Source organism: Lepidochelys kempii, chromosome 7 (assembly GCF_965140265.1).
Source record: "Lepidochelys kempii isolate rLepKem1 chromosome 7, rLepKem1.hap2, whole genome shotgun sequence".
Taxonomy (NCBI): domain Eukaryota; kingdom Metazoa; phylum Chordata; order Testudines; family Cheloniidae; genus Lepidochelys; species Lepidochelys kempii.
In genome coordinates, this window is record NC_133262.1 from 93,862,861 (window position 1) to 93,876,140 (window position 13,280).

A 13,280-nucleotide genomic window follows, 5' to 3' on the forward strand; every position below is an offset into this window, starting at 1 on the left:
CCTGCTTGCTAACATTTAAATCAAGTGAATGCTGAATATTTCAGCTGATGTCAATTGTCCAGGTAAAATGTGTGGGGAAACATATTATCTAAGAAACTAAGGACCCAAGCCAGTAAAGGTCCAAAACCAACATCTTGAACTGCACCTCGAAATAAAATGAAAGCCAGTGAAATCTATGGAGCCTGTTAAAACATGCTGACATACTGAACCATTATTAAATAGCTGAAGTTTCGGAATGGCCCTCAGGTGTAACTCCATGTTGAATGTATTGAAGCAATCCAATCAAGAAGTGACAAAAGCAGCAATGATGGGAAGTGTGTGTAATGGCTTATATTGGATAGGAAAGAGTCTAATATCCTGGTCAAGTGAAGAGGAAAATGAGAAGTCTTGATTACAGCTGCTATCTGGAAATCCAGGAGCAGCTCAAAGTCCAGTAAAACTCTTAGTGTGCAAACATGAGTAACAAAAGGTAGGTGAACTCCCTCAACTAATATGGCTTCTGCCATTATGTCTGCAGAGAGACTGGGAGAACTCTGGTGGCAGATGGTAAAGATTAGAAATACATTTTTAGCCTCTAGGTATTAGTTATTAGGTGAAGGAAGATTCTTGGGGAAGTCTTTTTTACAATTTTAGAGCATAGAATAGAGATGGTCCTTTCTATGTACTGTGAGTATACCTTGAAAATAAATAAATGAAATAATAGTTGTTTTCCCAAGCACACCACTGTTGCTTGGTTTTATCAGGACTGAACCGGAGGACTAGCTCTCAAACATGCCTAAATCTCAGCCAGGAACTAAAGTGTTGTATACACTAGGAATTTTTCCATATAATTTGCTATCGTTGCTACCAATGGTTCAACTCCACAGAACCATCGTGGGAACACTAATGCAGACAATGCTCTCTCAGTGTTTTAAGTTGTGTACAGTTGATATCTGCTCTGAGTAAGGTTAGATTAAATTGTATTTAAAATTGCTGGGGAGCCCCTGAGCCCACTAGAACTCTCACTATTGCCAGTACCAGTGGAGTTGGAATGATGGTAGCAATTGTGGAAAATTTTAGGGGAAAAAATCCCAATGTAGAAGTAGGCTGGGAAAACGGAATGGCTATAAACTGTTTTTGTCCACTGAACAGTGTAGAGTTAAATTCAATCAACATACTAATGGGACTGTGACCCAAACCAAACTCCTCTTGTAACCTCAACATACACAGTGAGGAAGGGATGACAAAATAGAACCCTGCAGAACTCCACAAGAGCGGCCCATGGAATTGACCAGTCCTACACTTTGGATCTTCTCAATGTGAAAAGAACAGAGACACCAAAGTAAACACTGTTTATCCCTGCCAGGAGCCACAGATGTGTTAACGCCAACATGTGTTAACTGTTCTAAAGGCAACTGACAGATCTAAAAGAATCAGCATAGACATCTGGGGACAGATCCTCTGGTGCAGCCAAATTGCCCAGAGAACAAGTCAAGGGTTGGTGCGCAAACATGGCTTAAAGCTTATCTTTATACTTGCTTCTCTGTTCTGGCACATGCTGTTCCTCCTGCCCTGTGTTAAAGCAACCTGACAACTGCTCTAGTTTATGCCAAACTGCAATAGCCACAAAGGCGCATAAATGCAGCTGAGGATCAGCGTAGCACACAGGCATCCTGGCAACCCTTCCCCCTTTCCTCTAGCCATGCTCCTTTTTCTTTATTACATCAGCAGCATGGTGAATGGCATAAATGACCTTGTGTTGGATTTGTGGCGCTGGAGCATCTCCTTTACACCCTGAGCTGGTTATGTTGACTTTATGGCAGCATGGTGCAAAGCCCCTACATCAAAATAGCTCTGGCCCCTGATCTTTGTCCCACCAAAAAGAGATCAGTGATCAACACAATTAACATAGTTCCTGTCCCATACCCAGTAGGCACAGGAGCAGGGTCAGCATAAGAAGTAGTCATCTTTCTATGTTCTTACACAATTGTTTCATAATATGATCAGAATGCGTGAAAGCAACCTGACAGACATTTAATGTTTGTTTCTAGAGAGAGGCATTTATTCATAGCGTATTTTTTATATTTCCACATACATTATGCTACTTTTTAAAAGAGAGAATGATAAAGAACTGCACTAGTAAACCAAAGCGGGGGGATGACGAAAAACAAGCTTTGTGTTGTATTTTCTAATCTTTTTCTATCATATTTTTCTACCAACGCAGGGACTTTCTATATAGTGATTCTTAGGGTATTATAAACTCTCCAGCCTGTTCTAGTTCATACCTTCAAGAAAAAAACATTCCCCTTTATTAACTATGAGAAACCAGCGTCGCCAAGATTAGTTGTGTACAATGGCATTATCTCATTAATTCTGAGAAAATGCAGCCACCTATGTCCAGGCTACAGAAGCAAAACTGAAGGCAGACAAGGCTGCCTAACAGCCAGTGCTACAGTATGTGTTGGTATAGTAAAATGTCTATGTAGACCCCTTTGTGTTGGCACAATTAACAGACTCATTAGCGCACAATAAATTGGGCTCCAATATTCCATACAGTATAAGAATCAAAGCTATGCAGTAGCAGTATGTTTTGTTAATTATAATCACACTGAGCTTTTTTTTTCTGTTTCTTAGGGGAAGGAATGACTACTCTTTTCCCTCCCAAAAACAGACAAACAAACAACACAGGGCATTAACGATTGGTGGTATGAATAAGAAACTTGATAGACACCCATTTTTATATTGTATATAACTTTAATACTGTATATAGCCACTCTGTACTGTATTGTTAAAAACCAATGCAGAGGGATGTGAAGCAACAAATTAACATTGGCTGGTAAACTTAAAAGAATGCCCGTGGTAAAACCACCATAGTCCTGTTTAAAAACAAAGTAGGCAAATACTTAGTGTTAAAGAACACCATTTCACAGATTATCAGCTGTGCAGCTGACACTGTCCAGTCAGGTTGCTGTGAACTAAAAGGGTGCCCAATCCTCCTTTTCACCTATGACATTACTGTTTCTATATGCTACAGCATGTTTCCAATATCAGTCCATATCAAAGCTCTTTATTTTAATATTTTTTCAGTGTAAATCTCCTGCCTCATCCATTTGTGTTTAAGAAAGTTCATCATCCTGGTGACTGTCCCTGGTTTTTTTGTTTGTTTTGTTTTTGTTTTTTGGGGGGGGGATGATGGGTGGGTAGGTGATGTGGGTTTGAGGCTGCTAAAGCCTAGAAGATCAAACATTTTAGCAGTAGTAGTTGAGTATATTTCCTGCACCATTGACAGTCCCATGTTGTTGCTATTCCTGTATAGAATATATTTTTACACAATATATAGGAGATTCAATCACAGTGTTATCCACCAAAGTGGGGTTTGAGCTTAGATTTTTGGTCTGCTTTTGATAACCCTGATTTATTTGCAAAAAGAACAGGAGTGCTTGTGGCACCTTAGAGACTAACAAATTTATTTGAGTATAAGCTTTCATGAGCTACAGCTGAGCTTATGCTCAAATAAATTTGTTAGTCTCTAAGATGCCACAAGTACTCCTTTTCTTTTTGCGAATACAGACTAACATGGCTGCTACTCTGAAAACTGATTTATTTGTGATCTTATTATTGTTTGCTTTCTGGGGCTGTCAGGCTCCTTGAATATTGTGCTATGGTTTTTATTATAGGAGATGTGACAGGACTTGCGTGCTTTTTAATTGTCTAAGAAAAAGACTTCAAATCTTTTAGCTTCCTTTTAGACTAATTTTATAGGGTGTCATTTTTTAGTAGTTGATTGTTTTCCTTAGCTGTGACAGTTTACAATTAACTCTAGTATCTTGTGTCCCCATTTTTTAAGCAGATAACAGCTAAATTGGCTTAGTGTAATTCTGCTAAATTCTATGGCATACATAGATTCATAGATTCATAGATATTTAGGTCAGAAGGGACCATTATGATCATCTAGTCTGACCTCCTGCACAACACAGGCTACAGAATTTCACCCACCACTCCTACAAAAAAAACCACACCTATATCTGTGCTATTGAAGTCCTCAAATCGTAGTTTAAAGACTTCAAGGAGCAGAGAATCCTCCAGCAAGTGACCCGTGCCCCCCATGCTACAGAGGAAGGCATGTGCTTATCTACAAATAATGAATCATGTTTGTTGCATGAAATCACAGGTTCAGACCATCCTTCATTTCAGCTGCAATTTGGTTGACCTTAGGTTGACCTTTCTTTAAATTATTTGATAACTGCAAAGGATCTTCTTTATTAAATTCACTTTGGCACCTGCAATTTTTTGTGCTAAGTGTTTGTGAAAATATACAGAAAGAGATAGCATCAAAGTAAAAGCTCTTTATTGGTGCTTAGGTTACTTAACTGCTTTATTAAGACCTGTTTTATTTGTGCCATTGTTACTTGTTTTCTGAAGTCAGTGATTTATAACTAGGAAAACACCAACCTAATGATGCTTTTTGTGCTCCTTGTACTTCTTTTTTGTGATCTGTAAATTAAACTGCTTCAACGTTTAGGACCCCAGGACTTCACTGTAACTATATGCATTAAATTCATCACACCCCAATAAAGCATCTGGGTTCTCTTACAGATCCCCCAGTCCTTCTCTCAGTTCTACAGTTTTAAAACATTTTTTTCTTAGTAATACAGTCCTACGAGAAGTTATACCTAAAAAAATCTGCAGGTGTTCCCAGTACTCAGATCTCCTAATATAGGATTTTACTGTTAAGTTTCCTAATAGGTGTCAGTAAAGAACACATTTTTAGTGAATATGAGATTTAAATGTTCACACTATTATACAGAGAGATTTAACATTAGAAGTTCACTCAGCATAATCATTTTCAGTGCAACGTGAACAGAAAAACTAGTACACGTGCTTGGCATTGACAGTGTTGCTATTTCAAAGTAATTCTGACATATACGTAGTTTGTTATTTTAACATGTATGACGTAGCCTACCTTTGACGTCTGCAGTTACTACATCACATAAAACTATTTATGGCATAGTTCTTAGTTGTATGCTAGTCCTGAGCTCTTACAGTCCATGGAAATTCCTAAGACGGATAACTGACAGATGTGGTTATTTAAATAGATTCAAGTAGCATATAAATGCCAAAGGTATTTACACGGTTTCCCATTCAGCTCAGTGTTTATGTCTGAGTGTGGTATATCTCCATGTTGACAGTAGTTAATACAGTTAAATCATCTAAGATTTTCAAAACAAACATAGAGGTAACGTGTTCACTTTAATTGCAAAAATTCCAATATCTGGATTTTTGTGGCCTCTGTCTGGATATATTAGGTTGATATGATTAATCCATGATATTTATATATAATTTTTATAAAATGTTTATAATTTTTTTAAAATGTTTAGTAACAATTTGGGCAGAATACTAGTGCAACCCAATATCACAAGATTTCTAAAATTTGTATAACTTTAGAATATATTTGGGAAAGCATCAACACAATAAGAAAATAAATAATGTAGCAAAAAATGTTGGCTTCACTTTTCAATAGATATATATTTATAATCCTTCTAACAAACATAATTAGGGAAAGCTAAAAGGCAAGAAATCACTGAATGAAAAGAAGTAGATGGAGTAGCTATTATACAAGTGTTGTTGTATGGACTTCAATACTGACTGTCTGTAAACAATGGACAATGATAAATGGTAATGTACTGAGTGGGGAAAAGATGTCCAGTGAGGTGCCAGAAGAATCTGTGCTAACCCTGGTTTTATGTAATGTTATTAATAATCGAGAACAAAAGATAGATAGCACATTAATTGAATTTGCGCTTGATACTTAATGGACAGGCTTTGTGAACACAAGTGAGGACACAAATACAAAGGGGCCTACAGAGGTTACAAATATGGGCAAGATATAATAAAATGAGATTCACCCCAGAAAAATGCAAAATAGTGCATCTAGATAAGAATTATCCAAAACATAGATATTCAATTAAAGGAAAGTATATGGAAAGTACTAATGCTGAAGAAGACGTAGGTATGATCATGGACAGCAAGTTAGAAATGAAGTTGCACTGTTCTTTGGCAGAAAAAAAAAAGTACTTTTGTGCTACATATAGAGACATATCATGGCATGGACCAGTGGCATAATATTAATAATCTATCTACATTGCTTTGGTGAGATCACCCTTATAATGCTATGTTTGAATTCTTGGCACCTTGATGCTAGAAAGATGTCTATGAATTGGAATAATTCAGAGGGAAAATTGTTAAGAAGCTAGGAGAATTGACTTACAAGAGATAAATTTGCATTGTTTGCCTAAATGAACATGGGAGGGATATGAAAACCATCTACAAGTATGTGAAGGTTTAAATACAAAAGTGGGAATGGAATTTTTAAGGCAATCCAAGGCAGCATAACTAAGAGTAATGGAATGGCATAATATTAAACAAAGGAAAGTTTAGGCTCGGAAAAAGGAATAATTTCCTAAGTGTGAGGTCTAGTGGACTGCAGAATTACCTCCCAAACTAAGTCATGGCATTCCAATCACTTGAATAATAGAAAACTGTCTTGGACAAATTATTCAAGAATATCCTGGAGGGACACTAGGGCACCAGCAGGGGGCTGGATAAAATGAAGCTAATGATCATTTTTGTATCTAATCCCCAGGATTCTACACATAGAGTAATTTATCTGATGGATTTTAATCATCTTATAATCAAAGAATTAATATTAAAAAATAAGGATTTTACTCATGACACTTGACATAATAACGACAAACCTCTTACATGGTGCAATTATGCCTATCAGGCCTGTGTCCCTATCAGTGCTAACTTTTGGAGCCTACAAAGCCTGGTGCCACTTGTCCTCCACACTTTCAGGGCCTAACAATGCACAGGCTAATGTCAGGTTTCATTTTTCTTTTTAAAGTAAAAATTTAGCCCTTTCCCTTACAAAATGTAAAAAAAATAAAAGATCAGTTAGAGTTTTCCAGAAGGTTACAGGTTATTCATGGTTCCCTTCTACCACTATTGTCTACCTTTGGAGACCCGTCAAACCAATGGCTGTAGGTCCCCTCAGTTTTTGTGGGGGAGACACTAGAATAATTTGCTGCTGTAGGTTAAAGGTGTTGCTTGGTTGCCACTGGCAGCACTAGCAGCTGCTCAGACTTTCCCCCAGCTGGCTGCCTACAACTGAGATGGCTTTGGTGCAATGTAGCCTTTGCTCACTAGTGAGGGTTACTCAATATCATGTATTGCAAATTAGTGTATGGACAAAGCATGTGCCTGACAGCAAAGGACACCAGCATTGTAATCCTGGCACTGACACTCGGGCCTTGATTTTTAAAGGTATTTAGCCATTGCTGCACTCGGCATTATACCTAACTGGTTTAGGTGCCTAAATCTCATTTTAAAGTGATTTAGGTTCTTGGGAGCCTAAATCCCATTGACAATCAATGAAGGCTCCTAAATAGCTAAATCCCTTTTTGAAAGTGAGATTTATGCTCCTAAATCAGTCAGGTGTTGCAATGCTCAATGCTAAATACTTTTTAAAATCTGGGCCTTAACATTTCTGTGTGTTTCCCCATCTGCAAAATGAGGATGATGCTATTTCCCTCTTTGACAGGAATGCTACAACAGCTAAGTAGCTAATGTTTGCAAAACATTTTACAAGAGCTAAAATTCACATGACAGGTACCATGTATAAAAGTTTTTGTTAGAGGAGTATCTCCAAAGAATTGCATGGTACAAAAAGAACAATTATAATGATTATAATGTTAACAAAATATGCATCTAAAAGTTTGCCATGTGGTCTTAAACTCCAGGTTAAAAAAAAGAGTGATTAACAGTTTGTAAAACATCTATTTATTGCTACCTTTTTTTATCTAATCTCTCTCTCTCTCTCTCTCTTTCTAGTTCTTCTCTGACAAATTGCATGAATGCATGTTTATCTAATCTAATAAGCATTTAAAATCTATAATAAATCTCTTGATCAGCTTTATGACATGTAATGCACATTATGATTTTAAAACAATAGGCAAATAAACTTACCTGGTTCATCTCTTTCTGTCTCACATTGAACTGCTAAAAATAGAGTTTAAACTAGTCAGTTAACTAGAGTGCTAATGGCAAAGCTCCCCCTAGAAAGTATTATGAGAAAATTGAATGACAATGATTTAATAAGCAGCAAAAGTACTCACTGATACAACTTCTCTTTCTATCAGGAAGAATTCACCTGCCAGCACTTCTGAGCTGCTGTTTGATATTCTCTTGACAGGACATTATGCCTTGGTGACAGTTTCACACACTGAATATGTCTGTGCTTACTTATAGTGCAATAGATGGAAATCCATTGGCAAGCAGAGGACAGAAAGGGTTTGCAGGAAGAAGCTGATCCTTGATTTGTCCAGACACTTACTGATGTTACTCGTCAGTGGTTGCTGAGGGTAACTGTCTCTGGTTTGAATATGAATTTGTTTGTCACAGTAAATGCTACCCTATCTACTGAAGTGGATTCAGATCCTATGAGTCACATGGACTGAGCATGCACAGTGACTTCTGCTGAAGCCGCTGGTCACTCTGCTGACCCCCCCCCCCCCCGGGCCTCAACCAGCGGGTACAGGGCATCTCTGCTAGAGTTCATGATGCTGTGGCACTCTTAAATGCCAGTATACAATCCTGTTGCTTGGGCTGCCAAAAGGATAACCATAAGCTATTCATCAATGATGTGAACAGTGATGTAAACTGCACATGGGGAGCCAAATTTTCCTTTCAGATACATGAGTGTAAATCCAGAGTAATGCCATTAGGCCAACACTTATGGGCCCGATTCTGCAACGACTACACACATGCGAGTAGTCTGCACATAGGTAATCCCTTTGGCTTCAGTGAATAAGGATTATTTGCACAAGTAAGGATTGCAGCATCAGCCCCTCGTTCTTGACATGATTGAGATACTATCAACTCTATAAACTAGGAATAATAATAATACCGTTCTTCTAATGATTTGGGGTAAAATCCTGGCCCAATTGCAGTCAATGGGAATTTTATCATTTACATCAATGGGCCAAGATTTCACCCAAAGGTTGGTGAGTTTTTATTCATTAATGTTTGTTAAGTGCATCAATCTCCTCACCTAGAAGGTGCTGTAAAAGTGCAGCATCATATTATTATTTAGTCAATTTGGATCAGAACAGGAAAAGTATGATGAAACATTGCTTTTGAAATGATGATTATAGATGGAAACAATTGACTCAGCTATGCAGGAAAATGCTAAAAAGCAACCAAGTATTCTAATGATAAACCTTGATTTGGTTGTTTTCCACATTTAATTATGTAAAAGCAAATCTTGCTTTTTGTCAATCAGCCTGTTTAGAGCTGCCAAGCCCCACCTCCATTCCCTGAGCGGCTCTGCCAGTCAGGGAAAGGAATTAAATGCTGGGGGTTTGTGATGCTAGCAATTCCTTTTGTCTGTCTCATGGATAAGCCACATATAGCTAAACAATGGTAAACCAGATTTAACACATTTGGAAACATTCTTCACTTTGAATTGCTGACATTGCATCCCATATGGTACCCTCATTTTCCTTGGTTTTGCCTTTCCTGGGTTTAATATTTTTTTTTCAATTCAAAACAATAACAACAATACAATAATAAACTATAACTTACCACATATACAGCACCTTTTATTCTGAAACATCCCAAAGCACTTTCACAAACTTAACAGGTATGCAAACTACACGTGAGAATGGTCAAACCCCGCCCACACCTCCGCTGAAACACAGCCACTTCTGGGATTAAATGTATTTGCTGTTTAATACCAAGCGTGGACTAATGCTACGGAACAATTTAGGTACCATGAGGAGAGGACTACCCTGTCTGTGAAGCTGCAGGGAAACGGTAGGTAATTGGAATGGAGTTCCCCAAGTTGGTATTTGGCCAGGACTCTGGGATTAAAGTCCCACTCTTGTGAAGATCTTTGGTCTGCAGAATCTGCATTTACGTCTCTTCTGCAGGACGGTGCCCCTTAGGACTAGGATGAGCTAGTGGTCTCTGAAAGAAGAGTGCCTGCAGCTCTGGCTTTGTTCCTTGATAGGGTGACCAGATGTCCCGATTTTATAGGGACAGTCCCAATTTTGGGGTCTTTTTCTTACATCGGCTCCTATTACCCCAAACCTGTCCCGATTTTTCACATTTGCTATCTGGACACCCTATTCCTTGGAGAACTCCCATACAGTTATGTAACTTTGTTTTAAATGTAATTTAAACTCTGTTTTAAATTCATCTGCATCTGACCTCTTAGAAAAAAAAGCACATAGCTCTTTTCATATTTTATCTTCGCTTAATGCAGCTGTGGATCCTTATATAAACATAGACCAGGGGAAAATTAATACTGACTGTGAAAAGGCCAGTCTCATGGCCTAGCACAAGCATAATATTTCTGCACATAGAGCATCCAAGTCTGAGTCTTGAGTTTGGTCCCTTGCTCCAGAGTGGCAGGGTCTGGTTGTACTGCACAAGCAACATACTGAGTCTGTGGTGGGAGAGAGTGCATCTGACCAACTCAGAAGAGACATTGTCTGGCACTAGACGCATCTCTCTATCTCATTTGCTGCACGAACAATGCGTGTGAGATTGGAATTTTTGAGTGTGTAGGGAGTAAATGGGAACTGGAGAGATCCTGGGGGTTTCTAGACAGGTTCTAAGGACTTGCCCAGGAAGCAAAATGCTGAAGTAGAAGACAAAGAAATAAAAACAAAAGCATATGAAAGCCTCTCTTTCCACTTAATTGACAATATGTGGCATATTTTATTTATCCCACCCTGAAAATTCCATTGTCATCAATATAAATAGCACTGTATTCCATATACTAAGGGAAAATTAACTGTCATAGCATGACGAATAAACCATGACAGATGGATTTGGGCGATGTGTTTAATGTTCAGAAGGAAAAAATATTATTGTAAATGAATTATCTCAAGTTTGCTTCCTGTCTGCTCAGAAGAAAATCTAGGAAGGAGATGGGAGAGCCCATTAAAAGCAGACTTACAACTAGACACAAACCCTTTTTCTCTCAAGGAATCTAGAAGAGAAATTTGTGAGCACAGAATCACAATCTTTATAAGGGAGACCACTTTGCTGCTGAAAATGCAGTTAACATTTTAAAAAACAAATTATTTTAATTACTCTTTTTGAAGACTCTGAGGTGAAATTAGTGCTCAAGCAAAAAGTCAGGTTGTCATTTTTGGAAGCTGTTAAGTCCTTTAACTACAAAACAAATACACAGGCAGGAATAGTGCAAGTGCTAACATTTTCCAGCCCATTGTATCCTTGGCTCTATGCTTTAACTGCTGTCACCTGGAGGGAGTGGGGCAATTGTGACAGTGATGTGGATGTTTGTGTCCTACAAAATACACTGAGATCACTGGTTCATTTCATGCCATTTGTTGTATCTTGTTAGAAATGACCTGATCTCAGAAGATAGTGCCCTGCACACTGCTACTTGTGAATGAGGCCCTAGAAATAAATAATAACAAGCCAACAAAGAACCAGAAGATGGGAACAAAAAGTCTTTCTACCTGTATCAAGCTGGACAAGACTTAAACTAAATGCTCTATATCCTATTGCCAATACTTTGCGCCAACTTTTCTCCTAAGAACTAAAATCTTACTATATTGCCATAAATAAAATTCTAGTCTTTCAGTATTTAAACTTAAATGTTGCAGTGTTAGAAATGACTGTCACTGTCATTATGGAAAATATAGATACTATCATTATGGAAAATATTAATTACTTTTACAGGCTATTCATGGGGAAAGCATTGTAATGGAAAATCAGTGACAGAAATTCTCTTTTTTTCCCTCTTTATTAACCTTAAAGTTAGAATACTTTTTTTCATCAGTAAAATGCATCTGAAAGAAATACATACTGGTTTCAAAACGTCCATACTTTTCACAATATGCTGTCAAAATTTAAGGATCAGCTAGTGAAACAGCACAAGTTTGACTACCGACTCATATTGATCTGCGATAAATTTTGTAAATGTATGCTGAGTTTTATAAATAGCTCTTTTGTTTACATCATATTGGAGCTTTAAGAATGTTTTTTCTTCCTCCTAAGCTTTTCCAGGAATCTATAAGCCATTCACTTCCATTCACATGGTCTGTGTTCATGATTCTCATTGAAATTAATAGAAATGCTCCCCTCCACTTCCATGAGTGGAGGGACATAAAACCTGCAGGTGCTACACTCTGGATATATGGATCTGGATGGAATAGTGCTGAAAGATGGTAGCCATCCTCCCATCAAACTCGCAGGTCAACCTAGGGTAAATTATCATTAACTGAGTTAACATTAACTTGCAGACGGTTCCCTTTGCAATATTGAATCCTGCCTGTGGGTGTGGTCGGGACAGTGGCTCCTGATGATACTCTGGCAGCCTCAGCAAAAGCTGGATTGGGCCTGTTGCCTGTAAAAATGCCACTGTCCCAACCATGTAATAAACATGTAATAAACTCTAAGGACAGGATTTCCAAGGGAACCTGAGGAAGTTAGGTACCTAAATCTCATTGAATTTTAATGACAGGTTTCAGAGTAACAGCCGTGTTAGTCTGTATTCGCAAAAAGAAAAGGAGTACTTGTGGCACCTTAGAGACTAACCTTAGAGACTAAAATTCAACTAAAATTGAATTTTAATGGGGTTTGAGTGACCAACTCCCTTAGACTCTTTTGAAAATTCCAGTCATAATGTTTTCAAAGGAGAATTATATTAGTGTAATATTAAAGGTACAGACCTGATCCTGAAAGTTGATTTGGGATTAAAAATAAGGATACAGATTTTACAGAGGTCAGAATCAAGAGAAAGGCTGGTAACAGTGCTTACCAAAGTGGCAGAGAGAAATTATAGACATGTTTTATCTGACATTAAATAAACAGCATAGGGCTATCAAGGGTAATAAAGTAAGTTACAACCCTCTTCATGTTACTATTGATCTTGTGAGAAGATGGACAAAGCAGATCAGTTATATGGAGTTGTGCACCCATGTATCTGAGACTGCTATGTGTATCTGTCTCGCTTAGAGCTATATGCAGTGCATAACTGTCTCGCACCAGTATTAACAGGAATTAAGGGAGAGGTTTTAAAAGCTGTCCAGGGGATATGGATCCCCAGTTCTCATTAATTTAAATGGGTCCACAGTTCTTAGGCATCACTAAAAATCTCATTCTAAATTGAAAACTTTTGCTCATCGACATTACAATATACAGCACCTTTGTATGTGTTACATGCACTACTTTATAGTGGTCTTACTACAAACAAGTTTATGTAG